This window comes from Mus caroli, unplaced genomic scaffold (genome assembly GCF_978045245.1).
Source record: "Mus caroli unplaced genomic scaffold, Mus_caroli_1 scaffold_15, whole genome shotgun sequence".
Classification (NCBI taxonomy): domain Eukaryota; kingdom Metazoa; phylum Chordata; class Mammalia; order Rodentia; family Muridae; genus Mus; species Mus caroli.
In genome coordinates, this window is record NW_028227270.1 from 110,647,825 (window position 1) to 110,668,134 (window position 20,310).

General features: G+C 39.3%; 1 protein-coding gene across 7 annotated transcripts in view; it reads left to right on the forward strand.

The window, feature by feature from the left end:
* The window catches only part of Zmynd11 (zinc finger MYND-type containing 11), a 75,918-nt gene that overhangs the window by 5,914 nt on the left and 49,694 nt on the right, over positions 1-20,310 (forward strand). The window contains exon 1 of one of the 7 annotated variants that reach the window (XM_029485002.2): positions 732-1,845. The exons of the other annotated variants lie outside the window; for them this stretch is intronic. The gene's annotated coding sequence lies outside the window, so the exon portion shown is untranslated. Of the gene's footprint in view, positions 1-731; positions 1,846-20,310 lie in introns of those variants that run through there. 7 annotated transcript variants of the gene reach the window in all.

Sequence of the window (20,310 nt, forward strand, 5' to 3'; positions counted from 1 at the left end):
AGAGAGTTCCAGGACAGCTAGAGCTACACAGAGAAACCCTGTCTCAAAAAACCAAGAAATGAACAACAAAATAAATGAATGATAGACCAGCATCTGTTTATCTCATAGATATTGGAAGGGAAATAATTTAACATTTATTATGAGAACATGAAAGATCACTACAAATTTTAAAATATGTGTTGAGAGTCTGTAATATAATATTCTCGCTATAGTGTTTGAAACCTTTTTAAAATCAGGAAGACACTAACTTCCTGGACTGAGGCATTTCACCTTGCACATTAAATTGCTTTAAAAGTCTACTTTGTGAGCAGTTTTTAGGAAGCCTTCTTTCCTTGTAAATATGGCCTAAGGCAGCACCTTTTTATATTACCATTTTTTTAAGGTGTTGGTAATTGAGCACTTACCATACTAGCAATGTTATACAATCCATGTATCCCTCACATTAGTGTTTTGAGGGAAATAGTGCAATTTCATAGTAAAGGAACAGGCTCCTGTTGCCCAGGGTCATAGAGCTATGATCAAATTGCTTTGAATCCAAACTTAGGAGCACCAAATGTTAAATCCATTGTTCTTCTCAGTCTAAGTCCCATGAATCCCTGCTCTCCCTGGAGGACCTTTATAAATCTGTTAGAGAGAGAGAGAGAGAGAGAGAGAGAGAGAGAGAGAGAGAGAGAGAGAGAGAGAGAGAGAGGTAAGATAATACTGTGGAACCATGCTCATTTGAAAAAGCAGGAGTTGAAAAGAAAAGAATATTAGAAAACTGATAATCAGAACATTCCATAAATAAAGTTCGGGTTAGTTCCAGTTTCTTTGTTAATGATAGCTAGTAATCTAAGAACAAGCATATGTAATTGGTTCATTTTCTTTCTGTTGCCATAGCAGCTCATATTATGGAGACACAACTTGGCTCAAGTTCAGAAGTAGTGAGTGGGGATACTTAAGTCTTTATTTTAATGTTTATAGTAGGAGAAACATGCTTGGAAATACTTGGCATGAACTCCAGTGCTAAAGTCTTGCTGTCTTACGAGGGGCAGCCTTTGTCTTGAATCTTAGCCGTCTCTTAACTGGGTAAGTTAATTTGGACTGGAATCCTAAATTCTGGAAAGCTTCTCTGCCCACTAAGCCTTCAGATGTCTGTCTGCAGGCTGTGTTCTGCTGCCCACAGTGAAAGGGTGTGATTCCCTAAGAAGCACGTGCTGTAAGGACCCCTCCTTACACTCTGGATGCAGCAGTGCAGCAGTGCAGCATCCAGAGTCATGTTCTCCAGGCAGGCAGCAGTGGGGCTGCAGTGGGGTATTAAATATGATTTTCTCATTTAGCAGCTACACAGAAGTTTTCAGAAAGAAGCAGTCCCTTAATGAAGGCTAATTATGGGGAAGCTTTCTCAACTTGGAAGCTATTGGGTGTTTTTCTTTTTCAGTTTTATTTTTGTCATTTGATTTATCTGCTTAGTATTTTTGTGTCTTAAAATTGAATCAGAAAAGCTCTATTGAGCAAATCCTTAATTTTTAATCAGATTGTTATATGGAGCTCTTTCTCAATTAACATAAAGTCCATCTATTTTAACTGCTTGGGTATTACAGTTGAAAACAGAGAGACTGTGTGTGTGTGGTAACTTACCATTGGGGATGTGTTTTAAACTATAAAGGAAAAAGTCTAAGGTAACTTGTTTTCTACTGTGATTTTGTTAGTATTACTCTTTATATACAGAAAAATCAAATTAACTACCTGAAGTTTTATTATAAAATTCCTTAATATTTTAAAACTCTGCACATACGTGTGTGTGTGTGTCTTCTGCACATAAAATCTTAAAAAGAAGTCAATTGCTTCTGATTCACTTTTCAGGTAAGAAACTATCATTTGAATAATTTGAAGATTTATTAGAATTGTTAAATTAGTTTTTCTCATGTTAATTAATTAAAAGCTCATTAGATATCAGTTCAACTCAGAGTTTTTTGTTCATTTGTATATTTTAAATGCTAATGAAAAATATTCTATGTAAGCCTTGCTTATAGTAAAGCTGGAAGCTCTCCATTTTAGATGACAGTGCTATAGGATTAACACTAGGAACCAATAATAATAGTTTAGCGTCCTAGTTCTCAGTCATGGGTGAGCATCGGCACTATTGATTATTACCATTGTTACCAAGATGTTGACTCTTTGAATCTTTGAAGGTGGGACTGGACTCTAATTCTGTAAAGCCAAATGATTAGTTTCTACACTAATCTCTCTCTCTCTCTCTCTCTCTCTCTCTCTCTCTCACGCGCGTGTGTGTGTGTGTGTGTGTGTGTGTGTGTGTGTGTGTGTGTGTGTAAAATCCTTTGTGGGATAGTTTACTGAAAATGATGTATCCTGGGACCTTTAGCTCTACTTCTCAGGAATTGCTGCAGAATCAGACTCTACATGTTTATCATGTATGCATGAGGCCCCAGGTTCTATCTTTAGCACCAAAAATCAATGAATCAAGTATCCAAAGGAACAGAATGACCAAGTAGCCTGAGAAAGAAATGCATGTCTAAAGAAAGCTTGAAGTCTTCCCATGTTTCTCAGGAATGTAACTATATTGCCACTGTACCAGATTGGGAAAATGACTGTCCAAGAACATTGAAACTTCTGGTGGCATCAGATAGAGCTATAGTCACTAGTTACTGTGCATCTCTGGGGATAAAGGAGGCTCAGAAAATGAGCTCCGTGCAGCTCAGATGTTCCATATGACTGTAAAGCGGCAGCATCCCTGTTCCACATGAACTTCCCAGGATTCCTCAGTGCTCCACAGAAAGTTAAACTGAATGGCTGACCGGCTTCAGAAGAAGGATTTAGGGCAGGTACCACTGCGGAAGCGCTCACCACAGTGCCAGCACCTCTCCTCTCCTGACTGTGTGGTCCAGCCCATTTGAAGTCCACTGTCTGCAATGATGATAACCAAGTCCTTCCTCTTCTTTAAGAGGGTACCATGCCGTATTTTTGTCTATAAAAATACTTTAATTCTGGATCAGATACATTGAATACTTATATTTCTTTTTGTTGCTATTAGAATTTTATTTAAATAAAACCATTCTTACAAAAGAGAACATTTTTACAAAGAAGTGTTTTGTTTTTACAAAATTTTAACTTGAAATTTTAACAGAAAATTTTAGCTGGCAGGACTGTCCAGCTTTGCATTTTTTGCTAAGTCCAGGTACCATTTTCTGTCTGGTTCTCAGTGCTATAAGCAGGAAAAGGGCCTGACTTTGGGCTTACAGACTGGAATTTACTGGGAAGTGCTATCATTCTGTGAAAAAGACTCCACTGAAGGTTGACTTTACCAACCTGATTTCTGTCACCTTGGTGAAGTGGGACCACAGGCTACTTTGACCTTCCTGTGTCACTGCTCTGTAGGATGGGAAGTGTTACAAGGTAGTATTCAAAGCTGTCTGCAATCATTTTCCTTCCCTTAGAGATGATAGTCCTAGTAGGGCATTTTAGGATATGTATTCATATTCCAATTTTCCCTTTTAAGTTTCCACTTTTCCCTCAAGCATTAGCCAAGGCATTCTCTTTATTCCTTCAATAAGTAACATCCCCATGTGCAATTATCACTGCCATATTAAATAAAGAGTCTGATGATTGGACTTAAAGTTTGTAAGTGGGCTGTGGGTGTTGCTCAGTGGTAGATCTCTTGCCTTTAATTTGCAAGGCACTAGGTTCAATCCCCATTACTTCAAGAAGTAAAAAGTGCATGCGTGCATCATGTTGTGTGCATTTGATGTTTTTGTCAAGTTTATCTCCCTCTTTCTGTCATCAGCCCAGTGGTTTGATTTGTTTTACAAAGTTCTTACCATCATACTCTTATTATTTAAGGTTTTTCTATTACTGAGTTCCTTGACTTAGCTTTAAAACTTTCTTAAACATACCCAAAGTGCTGTTTGTAAAGTAGGAGGGTTTAATGAATGTATAGGTTGCCAAAAGAATCAGCTCTTCATCTTTGCAATGTCTGTGCTGTGTAGACGAGACTCTGACTCTGTTGTTGTGCCCACAACCTGCTGGGACCTGCTGGACACACTAAAGAGCAAAATGCCTGAACAAACCGCTGTGGGATCTTGGACACCTGCTCCAAGGTGTCTGCTCACCTGGGCTCTGCAAGCCCTACCTCACTTCTCTGATTGAAATAATTCTTTCACTTCCCATGGTAACTTCAACTGTCTCCCCGTCTGCACCATACTTGTAGCTAACACTAGCTGCCTTTTCAGGAGGCCAGAGACATGGCCACTGAGAAGTAACATGCTTCTCTGCACTCTGTAAACCTGCCTCCGTCTGTCAGAGCCCTCACCTTTGTTCTGTGTAGCATCCCTTCCAGAAACCTCTGCCAGTTCTATGAGCATGCTTTCTCCCTTCCATTTACTTCCCATCATTACTAAATAAAGCAAAGAAAACAAAACCAAACAACAAAAGTCTTCACTGAATTCTATGCCCATTTCTAGGGGCTTCTTTTCTCTCCTTCAGACTCTGTGTTGTCTGTAAACACCTGTCTAAAGCTTATCTTTACTTTCTCTACTTTCCTCATTGTCAGCAGACCCTGCCCCAGCCTCTCCCATTTATAGACTAGATAGGTGATCTTTGAGTTGTGAAGCCCACAGATGACTGCTTTTTTTTCAACAGCTGGGAACTCCTGGGCCAATCTCTCCCTGAAGCCCTTCTTTCTTTGTTACCTTAGTGCCACACTTTCTCTTCTCTGTGACCTTTCAACTGCTCTTAGACCCTCTTCTGCAGCCCCAAATTGCAAATGACTGACATCCATGCTCTGCACTGTGTTCCCCTGACCATCTCCTTTCAGAATCACCTCTCTAGTTATGGGTTCAAACCACATAACCAGCCACATGCTCTCAGCTTGTACAGATAGAGCTTGTTGACTTAAGGGGGTGTAAATCCAAAGGGAGGATGGGCTCTTCAGTAATGCATTCAGCAGCTCAGAGGACAGCTCTTCCTTTGCTTATCCTGCTACTCTGAGCACAGGCTTTATTCTAAGGCTGGTCTCAGGTGGTAAGGTAGCCCCAGTAGTTTGGGGCATTACATTCAGACCCAGTACTGTACAGAGAAGAAAATGGCCATTTTTAGACATTTTAGAAGTTTAGATTTCAAAGTGCCACTAGCACACAGCTCTCTCCTGACTGAGACAGCAGTTGCTGAGATTCTCGGCTGAGAGGGAGAGGGAGATTCCCAGGACAGCTACAGAGGAACCGCGTGAGGCCAGTAGCTGCTGGCGGCTTAATCACTTTACTAAAACCTCTTCAGTGATTTCCCTTTTCCCTTTGGGTCTCAGAACCTTTATAATGACTTTAATTTTTTTCAGTAACTGACTCTGTCTGCACAGACAGTCTTGCTATGGTAAGCATCCTAGGGGGTGGGGGGAGGGCTGTCTCTGAGTCTGTGTCCTTTCCCCAGGAAAGCCTGTACTGATCCTGAAGTGAGTGCATAGAATGTAATTAGCCCTTAGAGTATCTGCATACAAAGCACCAAAATTATGATTTGTATGAACATAGGTTGATCAGTTGATTGAATGGATATTGTATTCTTGAGTAATTAGGAGACAAAATAAATAGTACAGAGCTATAAACTGCCCTTCACCACACCAAGCAAGGGTAAAACCCGTATTGGATAGACTCAGATAGCATTTGCTAGGTCACTGGGTCACTGTTTTTTAAAATGTTAACATCTATAGTTTACTTTTGGAAGAATGAAGTGCTAGTAATGATAATTAATAATTAAATGTAGTGCGATTTTACTATTTTTATAATTTGTGCCTTAAATTCTGGGCCTGTCTTAGTTTATATTTTTTGGTAGTGAGCCTAGCCTTCAGTGGCTGAGTCATCTCTCCAGGCCCTTGACTCAGTTTATATGGGAATGAATTTTATGTTTTTACCAAGTCTTACACTTAAATTGTACATGATGTCACTTAGGAGATAGGCAGAGAGACTGTGATGATGTGGTAAAACTGCACATTTCCTAGACAATAGGATGTTTATAGTTACTTTGCCCCGTAAAGCTTCAAAAGTAGTGAAGGAGAGTGTTTGGGAAATGTAGTCCAAAGTGCAGGACGTTTCCAAGGTTTACCTCAGGCTTTCCTGCAAGAGGACTACATATGAGCTAGACTAGGACTGTCCTGCCATAGTTGAGAAATTAGTTTGTAGTTTGTGACCCTCTTAAGACAGAATTGTTTTAGAAAACAATATACCTCCATAAGACACAATAATTAGACATATCTAGTTTCTTGGAAACTGATTCTTTTCTCCTTCTCTTCCAAATCTGCACATTCCCCTACACCAAACTTTGAATCCTCCCTAAATGCAGGCATTAGCAGTCAGCTATTGTAGATGAGTTAGAAATGCAAAATGGTGACACATCTAGATGATGCCCCTTTCAAAATGGTGGGAAATACATTTAACCAGAGTGCTTTCAAGCCCAATTGCAGAGCAGTGGTTGTTGGCAGTTAAGCCTTTATGCATTGTCAGTGTCTTGCTATGTCCACTGTTAGCTGAAACTACAGATTACGTACAATAATTGTAAGATCTCAAGTCCTATTTCATATTTCCAAAGATGCCGCACAGTTTGAGATAACTCAGTAAGACAGTACCAAAACTAAGATGGAAGCTTGTGTTCCCCAGCCTGCTGGGGAGTTGACTGTCAGAAAGCATGCTCTGTGATTCTGGGACTCTGGGACAGCAGCCAGGAGCTCTGGGCCCCCATCCTCACCAGCATGTGTTTGCTGTTTGGTCTAGAAAATACTGCTTGCATGTCCTAGTACTTTATCCTCTTGCTTATTTATATTTACTGTGGTAAGATGAAACACTGTCAACCTCATTACAATATATCTGTTATATAGAATGATAATTGAGAGTATAAACTATGGTAATTTTCATGTAGTTAAAGTTAACAAAAAGAATATGTGTTTGTTCTGATTTTGTCAATTAAATAATTTATTACTTATCAAATAATTTTAAAATTAAAGTTAATTTATTAAAAGGTGATTTTGAATAGAAGGTCAGTACAAGTCTGTAAAAATAACTCATGCAGACATTTCTTTAGTCACTGACAGATGTTTGCATCTAACGGTTGACTCATTCCTCCCTGAGTCTTCCTCCAGTGCATTTATCATTGTACTAATATGTATCCCAGTGAGTCACAATATGAAGCACGAAATTGTTTCTGCCTTCTCTAGCTTTGAAATTTAATGTTATGCAATCAGCAAATTATGAAAGATCCTTTTTGAAAAACTGAGAGCTGAAATGATTTGGTAATTTGTTGTAGAATGGAGTAGTTGTCACATAACACATGAATGGCCAGCTAAGTAGACTTGAAGAAACTGCCTCTTACATTTTTAAGTTCCTGGGTTGGCAGCAAGGGTTATTTCATCTCTATATCTCCTGTTAGGAATCCTGTTGACATTTTAAGGTCCGAGTGATTCCTGGTTTAGAGAGGGTGACTGCCCAGAGCTGGCATGGCTGGCTGGAAATATTTCAGAAAGTGTTTATTTCCTTCATCCACCTCTTTAATGTGGGTTCAGAGTGCTGATACTGTTAAACTTGTTTTTCAGCATATTAGTTTATGGCCCCACAACTTAAATCTCCACTGTGGTTTTACTCTGTAAAGTCACCACACACTTACCTTGGTGTAGGCCCGGATGCTGCTCCATTTCCAAGAATCAGATGGCCTCAGGAAACTCTCATTTTGAGCCTCCACGGTGAACACAAGAAGCCCCTATGAAATTCAGTGCTTTGGTTGAATACTCTTGTTTGGGACAATCTGGATATTAAAAACTACGTTAACAGTATACATTTGGAAGCCGGTATGGACAGTCCTAGTATACCACGTAGCCATGGATGTCCTAGAACTTACTATGTAGACTAGACTAGCCACCAACTCACAAATATCCACCTGCCTCTGTCTCCCATGTTCTAAGATTAAAGGCGAAGTGTCACCACCACTTGGCTGAATTGTTTAATTCTTAGTCATTTATTTGGAAAGTTTAAATTTTAGAACATCATACATGTAAATTAGGTTAAATCAAGTATTACCATATTTTAATGTCTAATTTACATAAGCAAGTACCTGTAACTTGATAACAGCCTTTATTTCTGTTTATATGATTAATTTTTTAGCATATATATATACCATATGCTTTAGTTTAATTCCTGCTTTTTATTAATTTTCTTAGGTTAGGAAATGAAATGATGGGTTTCAGAATGGCCTTTTCTTAGAGGTGTGTCACTTTGTTCTCACTCGTGTCCCATGCCCTCCCCACAACCCCCTTACTTGGCTTCTGTATCATAAGTACTCTGTCACTATCTTTCATTTCACGTCTCCCTGCCTAGTTGTTCACCTGTGCACACAAGTATTTAAATCTATGCACCATATGTAATTGTGGGGCTAGGTTCTGCACACAAGACACAAGGTATTTATCATTATGAGCCCAGCTTACTTTACTTAACATGATACATGATGGTTTTTAGCTTAATTTCTTTTTTTATGATTAATTTTTTTACACTCTAGATTTTATCCCCCCCCCATCTACCCTCCATTTCCACATCCCATACCTCCTCCCCACCCCCGTCTCCACAAGGATGTTCCCACCTCCCAACCCCCACCATCTCTGACCTCTAAACTCCCTGGGGCCTCCAGTGTCTTGAGGGTTAGGTGCATCATCTCTGAATGAACACAGACCCGCAGTCCTCTACGGTATATGTGTTGGGGGCCTCATATCAGCTGGGGTATGCTGCCTGGTTGGTGGTCTAGTGTTTGAGAGATCTGGGGGGGTCCAGGTTAATTGAGACTGCTAGTCCTACAGTGTCGCCCTCTACCTCAGCTTCTTTCAGCCTTTCCCTAATTCAACCACAGGGGTCAGCTGCTTCTGTCCATTGGTTGGGTGCAAATATCTGCATCTGACTCTTTCATCTGCTTGTTGGGTCTTTCAGAGTGCAGGCATGCTTTTTGTGATCACTCCATAGCTTCAGTAATAGTGTCAGGTATAAGTAATGCTCTTGCTTTAGCTTAGCCTCTGGTAAGCAAAACAACTCGCTGTATATTTTCAGATGACAAGGTCCCTCTGGAAGCAGATTAGCAGTCTATATACCTGAGAGGAGGCAATACTTACAGAGTGAAGCGGTCCTGGTAGTTTACTTTGAGTTCTCACAAAGCTCAAGATTGTGATTCTGAGCGCTTATTGGAAAAAAAGCAAAAGATAACATTCTCTGTCACTGATTTCTTGGCACTGGTGGCAGCACTGAGAGTTTAGGTTTATGTTCCATCTTAAACTAAAAATTATAATTTATACTATATATTGCTAGGTTCAGTTACTATGAAAGTTTGCTACCTAGGTCTTGGAATTAATGAGATTTAAAATATACTACAAAGGGTTGGAGAGATGGTTGTTCTCAAGAGCACTCAACCAAGAGGACTAAAATTGGGTCCCAAGTACCCTTGAGTGGCTTACAACAGCCAGTAACTCCAGCTTCAGCTCCAGGAGACCCAGTGCCCTCTCCTGACCTCTGGGGGCACCTGCATTCATGTGTGCATACTCACCTCCACAGACAAGACACACAATTAAAAAATAATAAAAATAAGAATGTAAATATAAGAAAAACATATATAGCAAAACTATGATTACATTACAAAAGAGTCATATAATTCTCCTACCTTTATATGCTTAGAAATTACTATAATTTATGTGTGCCTGTGTACATGTGCATATTCATTTATATGCATTTTAATTTAATTTTTTGATTGGATCATTCACTGGCCTGGCACTCAGAATTAGGCTAGCTTGTCATAGGAATCCACCTGTCTACACATCCCCAGTGTTGGGATTACAAGTGTGTACCACTGTGCCCAGCCTTTTACATAGGTTCTGGGAATCAAACTCGAGTCTTCAAGCTTGTGTCTTCACCACCCCAGCTGTATTCCTAACACCATTACTGTAGTGGTTTTTAAAGTTAATAATAACAAAAACAGACAAGTGTGTGTGTGTGTAGGGTCACTAGCTATCCTGGAGCTTACTATGTAGACCAGGCTGGCTTCAGAATCAGAGATAGATCCTCCGCTGGGATTAAAGGTGTGTGCCACCATGTCCAGCTAATAGCAAAGTGTCAGAGAAATGAAGGAGAGGCATATTTAATACTCAGCAATCATCTTTCAAAAGTACTTTGTTAATAGCTTTGATCAAGTGAGATAGCAAAGTGACCTCTCATTGTTCTTTTTGGCTGATTTTATTTCATTATTGCTGCCCTAAACTGTTCAGCTGATGCTGTACAAGTGGCAGTGTAGATGGTTTTACCCATGACAGTGATGGCTCAGAGTAGGTACATGTGTGTTTGTGCTGGTTTCTGCCACATTCCCTTCCACTCATGCTGTGATTTTTAATGTAGAGAAGCCTGTTTTCCTGTAGTCTTGACACCAGAACATTGCCAGATACCAGTTTCACTAGCCTCATACTTAACAATGGTCCATTAAGTAGTTTAAAATTTCACTTCTCTAGTTATAAGGGAATCAGGTCGCTCCCCATAAGTTTATACAGCCTTTGTAGGATTTTTCTGCTTTCTTCCTTTTGTTGTGTTTTGCTCATTTTTTTCTTTACTTTCTTTTCTTTTTTAATTTAAGAAAAATGTAGAGCTCCATTAACTATTAGAGATCCTAGCCTTTCATTTGTGGTGCAAGTGACAATGTTTCTTATCTGCTAACTTATTCAGCTTGCCATTTAGATAACTCTTTTGCTTTATGTATGATGTATTTTGAACACGTCAGAGTTTGATTTTGGTACTAGTATTTTTTTCTATTTTAACTTTTAGGTTTTATGCTTAATTTATGGTGCTGATGGATCACAGTTCTGGTCAGATTGTTCCACCCTTCCCTAGTTTCTCTGCTTTAGGATTTTGAGTGACAGGAATCTCCCCTGCCTGCTTTGACATTACAGGGCTTTTTTTACATTTTCTATTGCTCGATGGTTCCATTTTTCAGACTCTTGTCTGGACAAGACAAGATCTCAGTTTTCCTTTTCCACGGTTTATTAGTTTATCTTTGCTATGATCTTTACATAGATCATGAAGTTGTATGGTATTTTGGATGGCTCTAAGTGTCTCTTGTCACCTCCCAGTTGATTGTCTAGGTGGCTTGGACATGTAGGCAGAATCCAGCTGCTCCTCAGCAGTAGAAGGTAGGCCCTGGAAGTGTGGTGTCAGTCCTCGGAGCCCACTTGCCTTAACCTGTACCTTAACCTGGAGCCTTGCTGTCTGCCTGCGCCTCGGCCTGGCCACACTGCCTTCCTTCTCAGATGCTGTATTTCCAGAGCACGCTGCTCAGAGACCAGATCACACTTGCTGCGTTGTTTCTCGCTGTAAATTTTTTAACTTTGTTAACAATCACATCAACTTTAATTTCAAACAATGTAAACACAGCATTGTTTTTGACATTTCATTAGCATTCTTGTTTGTAAAAGAACCACAATATGGAAACTCTTAAGAGAATTGATAAATTAATTTTTTACTTTTGATTCTTTAGTAAATTCCTAGATAAGACACCAATGTATGACCAACTAAAGAAGTAAATTCTGTTCCTGCAAAATTAAAACCTTTCTGTGCATCAAAGGGCATCACTTTAAAAAACAAGCAAAGAGTTAGGTGTGGTGTATACTTGTAATCTTAGCTGATGGGAAATTGAGACAGGAAGACTGAAAATTATAAGACCAACTCTGGGTTACATCTTGAGACCCTGTCTTAGAGTGGTGGGGAGGGAGCAAGAGAGAGACAAGAAGTCATAACTGATAAAAATAAATGGTGAACGCAGGAGGAAACTGGGACACGTATATCTCCACAGAGGGGCTAATACCTCGACTCCGTAAAGCTCCCGTGCACCAGCTAAATGACAAAGCGGACAAAGAACTTGAAGGATGTTTCTCTCAAGAAAATGAAGGCAAAAATCCAGTAAAACATAAGAAGATGCTCAGTATTACTGGTTATTATGGAAATAGATAAATCATAACCATAGCCATAGCCTATTTTACACCCACACAAATGGCTATGATTTAAAAATAAGAAAAAGTCAATTAAAAATTAAATTAAAAATAGTGTTTGTAATTATTTGGAGAAATTGGACAGCTTACATTGCTGGCCAGGGTGTCGTGGTTTGGCTACTATAGAAATCACTTTTCTAATTGTTGCTAAGGTTAAACAGATGTACTGTGAGATTTAGCAGTTCCTTTTCTGGGTACATCCCCAAAGGAGTTGAACGCATATACTTCTGACAGTGTTGTGGTCAGCTAGACATTAGAGACCTCTGTGTCTATCCATGAATTGCTGGATGAACAAAGTGTCACACCTGTATTCAGGGGATACTGTGCAGGGGTGAGAAGACCTGAACATTTGATAATCCTAGAATAGATAGACTGGGAAACATGATAATAAGTGAATTAAGCCAGATGCAGGTCACACACCGAGATTCCACTTGTGAAATACCTTTGCTACAAACACCCCACACTAAGCTAACCATTTCATATTTGTAAGTTAAATGGCTTATGGTTTATAAAAACCAGTAAAAACAAGTTGTTACTTTTTTAACTTGTCATTTCATTTTTACAAACTAGTCTTTTAGTCTTGACACATCCTTTGCACATATAAGTTGCTGTGGTTTGAAAATCAGATATGGATTTTACCCTCTGGAATTTATTTTGGAACGTGCTATTTATCTTTAAAAAGGAGAAACTTAACTTTTTGGAAGTGGAGCTTGTGGGAAATGATCAGAGTTGGGCCCTTTGATTAAATCCTGGTGGCTTTATAAGAGAAGACCTCACGTGTGTGAGTCCCATCATCCTATGATGCTCAGCACTGATGAGGCCCTCTGTTTAGACCAGGACAGGGAGCCAAAACAGACTTCTAGTAACTCACCTAGCTTGGCTGTTGTGCTACTAGCAATGGAAACAGCTAATGTTGTTAAAGTGAACCATTTAGCTGTGCAGGCACGTAAACTCAACCCAGCACTGGTGCAGCAGAGGCAGGCAGATCTCTGAGTCTGAGGCCAGCTTGTTCTACAGGACAGCCTGGGTACACAGAGAGCCTATCTTGAAAAACCAACTTGGAAAGACTTGTATGTTTCAATCTAATGTACAGACACATAGCAGGGCATCCACTCTGAATTCTCCCCGCCCCAACCAGATGCTTGCACAAGTGAAATGATCATCTGCTTGTTTTAGAAGATCTTGGTGGAGTATTTGAGATTCAGTCCTTTTAAGACATGGTAACCAACCTTATCATTATTTTGAACTAACTTTATTCTTTGTCACTTTTTTTTCAAATAAAAAAGTAGAGGTAAAATAGACTTAACATAAAATTTGCCATCTTAATCATTTTAAGCATATAGTTCAGTGCAAAGGTATCTCTAGTGCTGCACACTGCCCTCGATGACACCCACCCACAACTCACTAACTAGTAGCTCTCCATCCCCTCACACCTAGCTCTTGGCAGCCAAAGGTTCATTTTAATACATTAAAATTAATTAACTGTGGAGGGACTGTTTATTCGGGAAGCATTTATTTTTATTATTTCATGGTAAAGGTTATCAAAGACGTAGTGAAAGCTTAAAACAGGTGTGCTTTAGAAGCTGATAAGCCAGGGTGATGGTACACACTTGGCATGGTATCATGTGGGAGGCTGAGGCAGGAGGATCATTAGCTCTAGCTAATCCCCCCGCCACCGGAGGGTAGGCTAGCAAGGCCCCCAACTTAGAAAATCTAAAAACTAAAATAAGTAAAAACTTCAAGGCTGATATTACTGGGCAACTAGTACATGTAAAATAACTCGATAGAAATTGACAATGGGATTATCATTTCATACATGTAGCTTGCATACAAGTTTTAATGACAGTTGTGAGACACTAAAACAGGCTAAACAAGATCAAGAAACTAACTTCAGTATTCCAAACAATTTAACACATATTATACATATATCACATTTTGTTGTAGAACAGAGAAACTTCAGCAAAGCATACTAATTCACTTGGCTTCCTCCTTGGTAAAACATATTGTTTCATTTACCGTTGTATTCAGAAAAAAATTCCACTGTTCCTAGTTGGCATCGGCATTATTCTAATGTTGATAACTAGCAAAACAAAACAAAACAAAACAAAACAACAACAACAAAAACAGAACAAAAGGTAAAAAAAAAAAATGTTTTTAGATCTTTGAGAGAAGTGAAGCCACAGGAGCAGACTTAGGAAATTGGGATCGGCAGGTAGAAAATCTAAGCCTTCCTAGAGCTGAAGCTGTGAGCAGGACTCGGGTGGGAACAAAAGCCCAAGTAGGGCTGACAGACGGCCAGAGTGTTAAGTGTGGGCAACTAGGAGTGTGTAAACTCCAGGGGAACCCAGAAAATGGCTTCCTTATGTGTCTGAGTTTTATCTCAACCAGGCTCTCACACTGAGTATCAGAGAGAAATTCCCTGTACTTTGGGTAGAGCAGGACAGGAGGAAAGAGAAGTTATCAAATGTGCCACGGTGCTACATTCTTTTATTATTATTGATAACTTATTATCTCATATATCACATCTCATATATTACAGCTTCCCCACCATCCCTTCACCCCTGACCTCCCCCATCCCCCTGACTTCTTCCCCTCTTTTCAGAATTTAGGCTCTTCCAAGTGAGCCTTACCAGCTGTATTTTACCAGAGCCAACCTGGAGGAAGAGAATCGCCTGCTTCATGTCATTCTTATACCTTGTGTCATGTGAGGGGAGAGAACCTGCAGTGCTGGTGGCACTGACAGTCCAGTGACACAGACTTAGCAGAGGTCCTAGGACTGAACATGCCCCCTTCCCTGCCTCTTCAGCTGCATAGTAAAGGCCTGTCTCCCATGACTCTGTCTGCTCACTACACTATACTCATTTTTCCCCCCAGGGAAAACAAAAAGCCATAAAAGTTAAGAGAAGGCAGAAGTATAGTTTGAAGTGACTAAGCAAGCATCAGCTCCATAGCCAATGTAACAAGAATGTTAGATAATAGTCGGTGCATTGTTGAATATGACAGTTAAAATGCTGAGGGCAAAATGTGTGCAGCACATAGTACTGAGTGGATGATGTAAGCAGAGTCACATGTTCTAAGACAAAAAAGTACTAGAGACAAGCAGTGTAACATAATACCTCTGAAGAGCTCAGTATAGGGCAGGGCTGAGGAAATAACCTCTGAGCTTTAGGAAATGGAAGAATTTTTAAACTGAAAAGCATATGAAAAAGATGGCACTGGTAGCTGTAAACTAAACTAGAGCCTTCAGGAGCATGGGCACCTACAGGAAGTGTAATCCATGTGAGATGGTAACATGGGAAAGAAAAAGAACTTGAAACAGTACTTGAGGTAACACTTCCTGGAGAGTTTTACCAAATGTTAGACACTGAAGTCCAAGGAACCACTAAGAGGGAATGTGCTACAAGACCCACACCAAGGGATGGAGCTCCAAAACACAGCAAAGTGTCTTGAAAGAAGGCATGGAGGAAATACCTTAGTAAGATCAAGATACAAGATTAATGTATAAAAAGTACTTATGTACCAGCAATGAACAAGTATAATTTAATGTAAAAACATGTTGTTGTTTATATTAATATGCCAAAAATGAGATGTTTAGATAGAAATTTAACAAGAGCCAGGCATGGTGGTGCACACCTTTGATCCCAGCACTTGGGAGGCAGAGGCAGATGGATCGGTGTTTGAGGTGAACCTGGTCCACAAAGTGAGTTACAGGACAGCTAGGGCTATACTGTCTCAAAAACAAAACAAAACAAAACAAAAAACAGAAAAAAAAAAGAGGAGGAGATGACAACTATATGAAGAAGACTACCACATTCTAATACTAGATAATTAATGTAAAGATAATTCATAGCTAGGAAGGCTAATGTCCCTCCTTCCATATTGATCTGTAGATTTAATACAGCATCAGTTAAAATCTGAGCCACTTATTACATGGATATCAACAAACTGATTCTGAAATTTATGTGGAAAGGCAAAAGATTCAAAAGAACAAAGTAAAAAAAAGATAGTTGCCACCTAGAATCTTAGTGTGAAAATGTTGCAATCAGTATGATGTAGCATTGGCAAAAGAACTGACAATGGGATAGAATAGAGAACCAAAAAAAATAGACCTGAACACTCCCCAAGGAGTCAAGGCTATGCTGGAATAGATGAACCTTTGATTATAAAAGTGAATTTAAATGACATTAATTAAAATTAATTGAAAACGGATCATAGATCTCAATGCTAAATATAGGACTACTAAAGACAACAGAACCTCTGTCCTCCTGTGTTGATACAGCACCAAAAGCACTTCCAATGAAAGAGAATTGATAAGCAGGACGTGGTTAAAATGCCAGAGGTTTTCTTTGACTGACATACAGAGAATAAGAACATAACACTACACGTTAGGATAAAATGTTTCCAAAAGATGCCTTTGTGATTTTAATCACATGCACAAAGGGGCTGGGCACATAGCCTAGTCATAAGTTGTAGTTGATCTCTGCTACTTTGTGGTTCTTCCCCCCCACCCTTACTGCCCTCCCCCACCCTACCCCATTTCACCCTTTATCACTAGATAGGAAAGAGGGATGGAGGGGGGAGAGAGAAATAGAGATCCCTGAGTCTAAATTCTTTCCTTTTGTTCTTTGATCACAAATACTAACAAACCTCAACTAAGCCCACATCTCCAGGTTCTAGCATTTATATACCCTCTGGAAAGTTCCCAGAATTCCAAATGGCACACAATTGCAGAAACTATCTGCATCTGGCAAAACCATGGTCAGTTACTGCAGATAGTCTGAAGCAGCCCCAAATCCCTATACCTGAAATTAAAATGAAAACACATTCTTATACTGTTTCTGTGTTTTTAAAGGAACAAAAATTCCTAAATTGTCACTATAATAAGTAAAGTACTCCAGAATATGAGTTTCATTCCCAGAATCCAGCTGTGGTAGTGTGTGCTGGGGAGGTGGCTCAGTGGCCAGCCAGCCTAACCTTGGTCAAGTCAGTGAGAGATGAGTTCTCAAAAAGAAGAAGAAGAAGAAGAAGAAGAAGAAGAAGAAGAAGAAGAAGAAGAAGAAGAAGAAGAAGAAGAAGAAGAAGAAGAAGAAGCAGCAGCAGCTGCTGCTTAGTGCTCCTGTGGAGCGGAACCAAGGTTGTTCTTTGACTTTCATGTGCATACACACACACACACACACATATGCATCTGTATCCCTCAGATGCAATGATGTAAAAATGAAACTTAAAGTCAATAATAAAGTCTTAACCCAGTTAAGAAGTGGGTCAAATCCCTGGATGGACACCTGACTATAGCAGACAGGAAATGTGACAGACTTGAAACATGAACATATGTTTAACAAATGCTATTAGGAAATAGCAAGTCAAGACACCAGCATCACTGCATGTCTGTTGTCTGAATCCTAGAGCTTCTAGGCCTTGCTGGAAAAAATGCATGATGACTCTGATATTTTGGAGGACAGTCTAGCAGAGCTTTTGATTTTTTACCAAACTGAAAATACTTTTACAAAATTCAATCTTCATACCCTTTGCTATTTACTCAAAAGAGCCAAAAATTTTATCTGCACACAAATCTACATATAGATTTTTTTAGATGTTTTATCCATAGTAGATGAAACGTGTATGAAACCATTGTACCCTTAGGAGATAAGTGGATAGAAAAACTTGCATATAGCCACTGGGGTAGTATTTAGTGTTGGCAGAAGCTATCAAGATATGAAAGGAAGGCAGTGTGACTCCACCTGCATGTCATTCTGGAAAAGGCGGAATTGTGGGACCACTAAAATGGTGGTTCCCAGAGGTTAGAAGAGGAGGCAGCAAGACTAGATGAGGCATGGAGAACTTAAGCCATTAAGATTATAGTGTACAATGTTACAATTGTGCTTGCTTGTCATTAAACATATGCCAAGACCCATAGAATGCATGAAACCTTAAACTGTGGACTTAGTTTGGCAGTGATGTCAGTATAGATTCACCAATTATAGCAAGTCTCACCATCCTGGTAAGGTGCTGATGGCACTGGTGCCTGTGGGGACGGGCAGTATATGGAAATTCTGTTATCAACCTAAAACTTCAACAAAAGTGTTTACATTTTTTTTTCTGGTCTGAGTATAGAAGTATTTACCAAAAAGTAATTATAAGAAAACATATGCCTAAATTTCTGCATCATTTCATATAATGCCTATTAAAAGGCAAAGAAGAAGTATTTTATGAGTAAAAATACATTTTAAAAAAACACTAAGTGAGCACAGTGGTATGTGACTGTAATCCCAGGTCTAAGGAGATGGAGGTAGGAAGACAAAAAGTTTAATGCCATACTTGACTACATAGTGAGTCCAAGGCCACCCTGAGTAAGACCCTGTTCCCAAAAAAAACAAGAAAACCTAAAACCAAAATCAAGAATTAATATATAAGTGAGAGGATGATGTGAATATATAATCACAAAGTAAAATCACTAATAAACAAATTACTTGAAGTGTTCTGCTTACATTTTAAGCTACAGGTTTCTTGAAGATTGTTTCCCATGTAACTTTTACTGAGAGGAGTATATTACATTCCTCATGTATGTTGGAGCAGATAAAGGGTTAAAGACTGTCAGTGTTTTCTGCACATTTCCTGACCTTTCTCTTTGAAATGAAGGTTTTCTCTGGGGTCTCATAACATACCTGGAAAATCTGAATTTAATATTTTTATATGGCAAGGTTAGCATGTTTGAAACTCTGCTGGGTACCTAGAAAAACATTGTATATAAAAGTAAATGAGACAAACCCTTTCTTAGTTAAATAACTTTTATTCATTCTTTTGAATTCATGTTGGCTTTACCACATCAGCACAGACCTTGAGTGGTACCAGCTTTTATACAAGTTGGCCCAAGAGACCAATTTGCTAGGATGTTTTCTTTTTGTTACCAATGCCCAGTTGTCATTATTTCTTGGATCAAGTCATGTTAATGGTTCCTACTAGATTGGAGTCTTTGACTTTTCTGCCATTGCTGTTTGCCCACAGTACAAGAGAGTGGCCAGTATACAAGTAGAACCCAGAGGGTGAATGAGTGAATGTGATCTCCTAAGAAAGGGCAGCTCAGCATGGAGACTGCCGAGGGTCCACAAGGGGCTGGGCGTAGGCCCAGTTCCATGTTAGCTTTTGAGATTTCTCTTTACTTAGAGATAACTGGATAGTTGTACTTTAGTGAAATACTGTCTTAATAGGCATGTAATAGGCTCTCGTTTTGGCATTTTCAAGCTGTGCCACGTACTTCACCTGCCACTCTTCTGGCAGTGTTCCACTCTGACTCCCATAAGTAAGCAGTGACTGTCTTCAGATCTGGTGTGACGTGAGTGACAGCATGTCTGCTGACTGTCACGTGGTTCACATAGCTCTCAGAAGGACCTGATTTCATCTTTACATCTGCTTTCCTGAGATGAAGGCTGCTTCATTCTTTGGTCTTGGTTTTATTACTTTCTGGGAATGTATGACATCACTAGGCATTTCTGCTATTTAGTTCCCATTATATTCACATGGTTGTTATGTAGTAATACTTATATTTATTATCTCTGTATTCTTAAAAGTTACTTTGTTAGTTTTCCTGTAGATGTGATTAATTATTGAGACACTGTCTCTCCAGGTTGCCTGGGCTGCCTTTAACTTTGAGGCCCACCCAGCCCATGAGTTTGTGGTGCTCCACCCCCTTCTGCCTCTGAGAAGCTGGGATTTCAGGGCTGTGCTGCCAGGTCCAGCTCATACTATGTTTTTTAAAATAAATAATATGTTAACTATTATTATCCTCCTAGTGTATAGAATATAATGTTCATCCTGATTTTACCAAAGGCCCCCTTAATTGAGTCTGATACTGTTTCATATGTAGTCCTCTTCCCCTTCCTTTGTGTTATGGTCATGATATACCCTACCTCTGTATATATTATAAACACAGGGACATCTATTACTTATTTTTCTTTTTGCTTTAAACAATCACTTAAAAATAAGAGAAATTGCCGGGCGTGGTAGTGTACGCCTTTAATCCAGCACTCGGGAGGCAGAGGCAGGTGTTTTTCTGAGTTCGAGGCCAGCCTGGTCTACAAAGTGAGTTCCAGGACAGCCAGAGCTATAAAGAGAAACCCTGTCTTGAAAAACCAAAAAAAAAAAAAAGAAAAAAAAAAAAGAAAAACCAAAGAGAGAGAGAGAGAGAGAGAGAAAGAGAGAGAGAAATATTGGTGCTTATTTTTCTCATATTTCTTATAGTTTTGCAGTTTTCAATTTATTTCTGCCTAAATTTTACC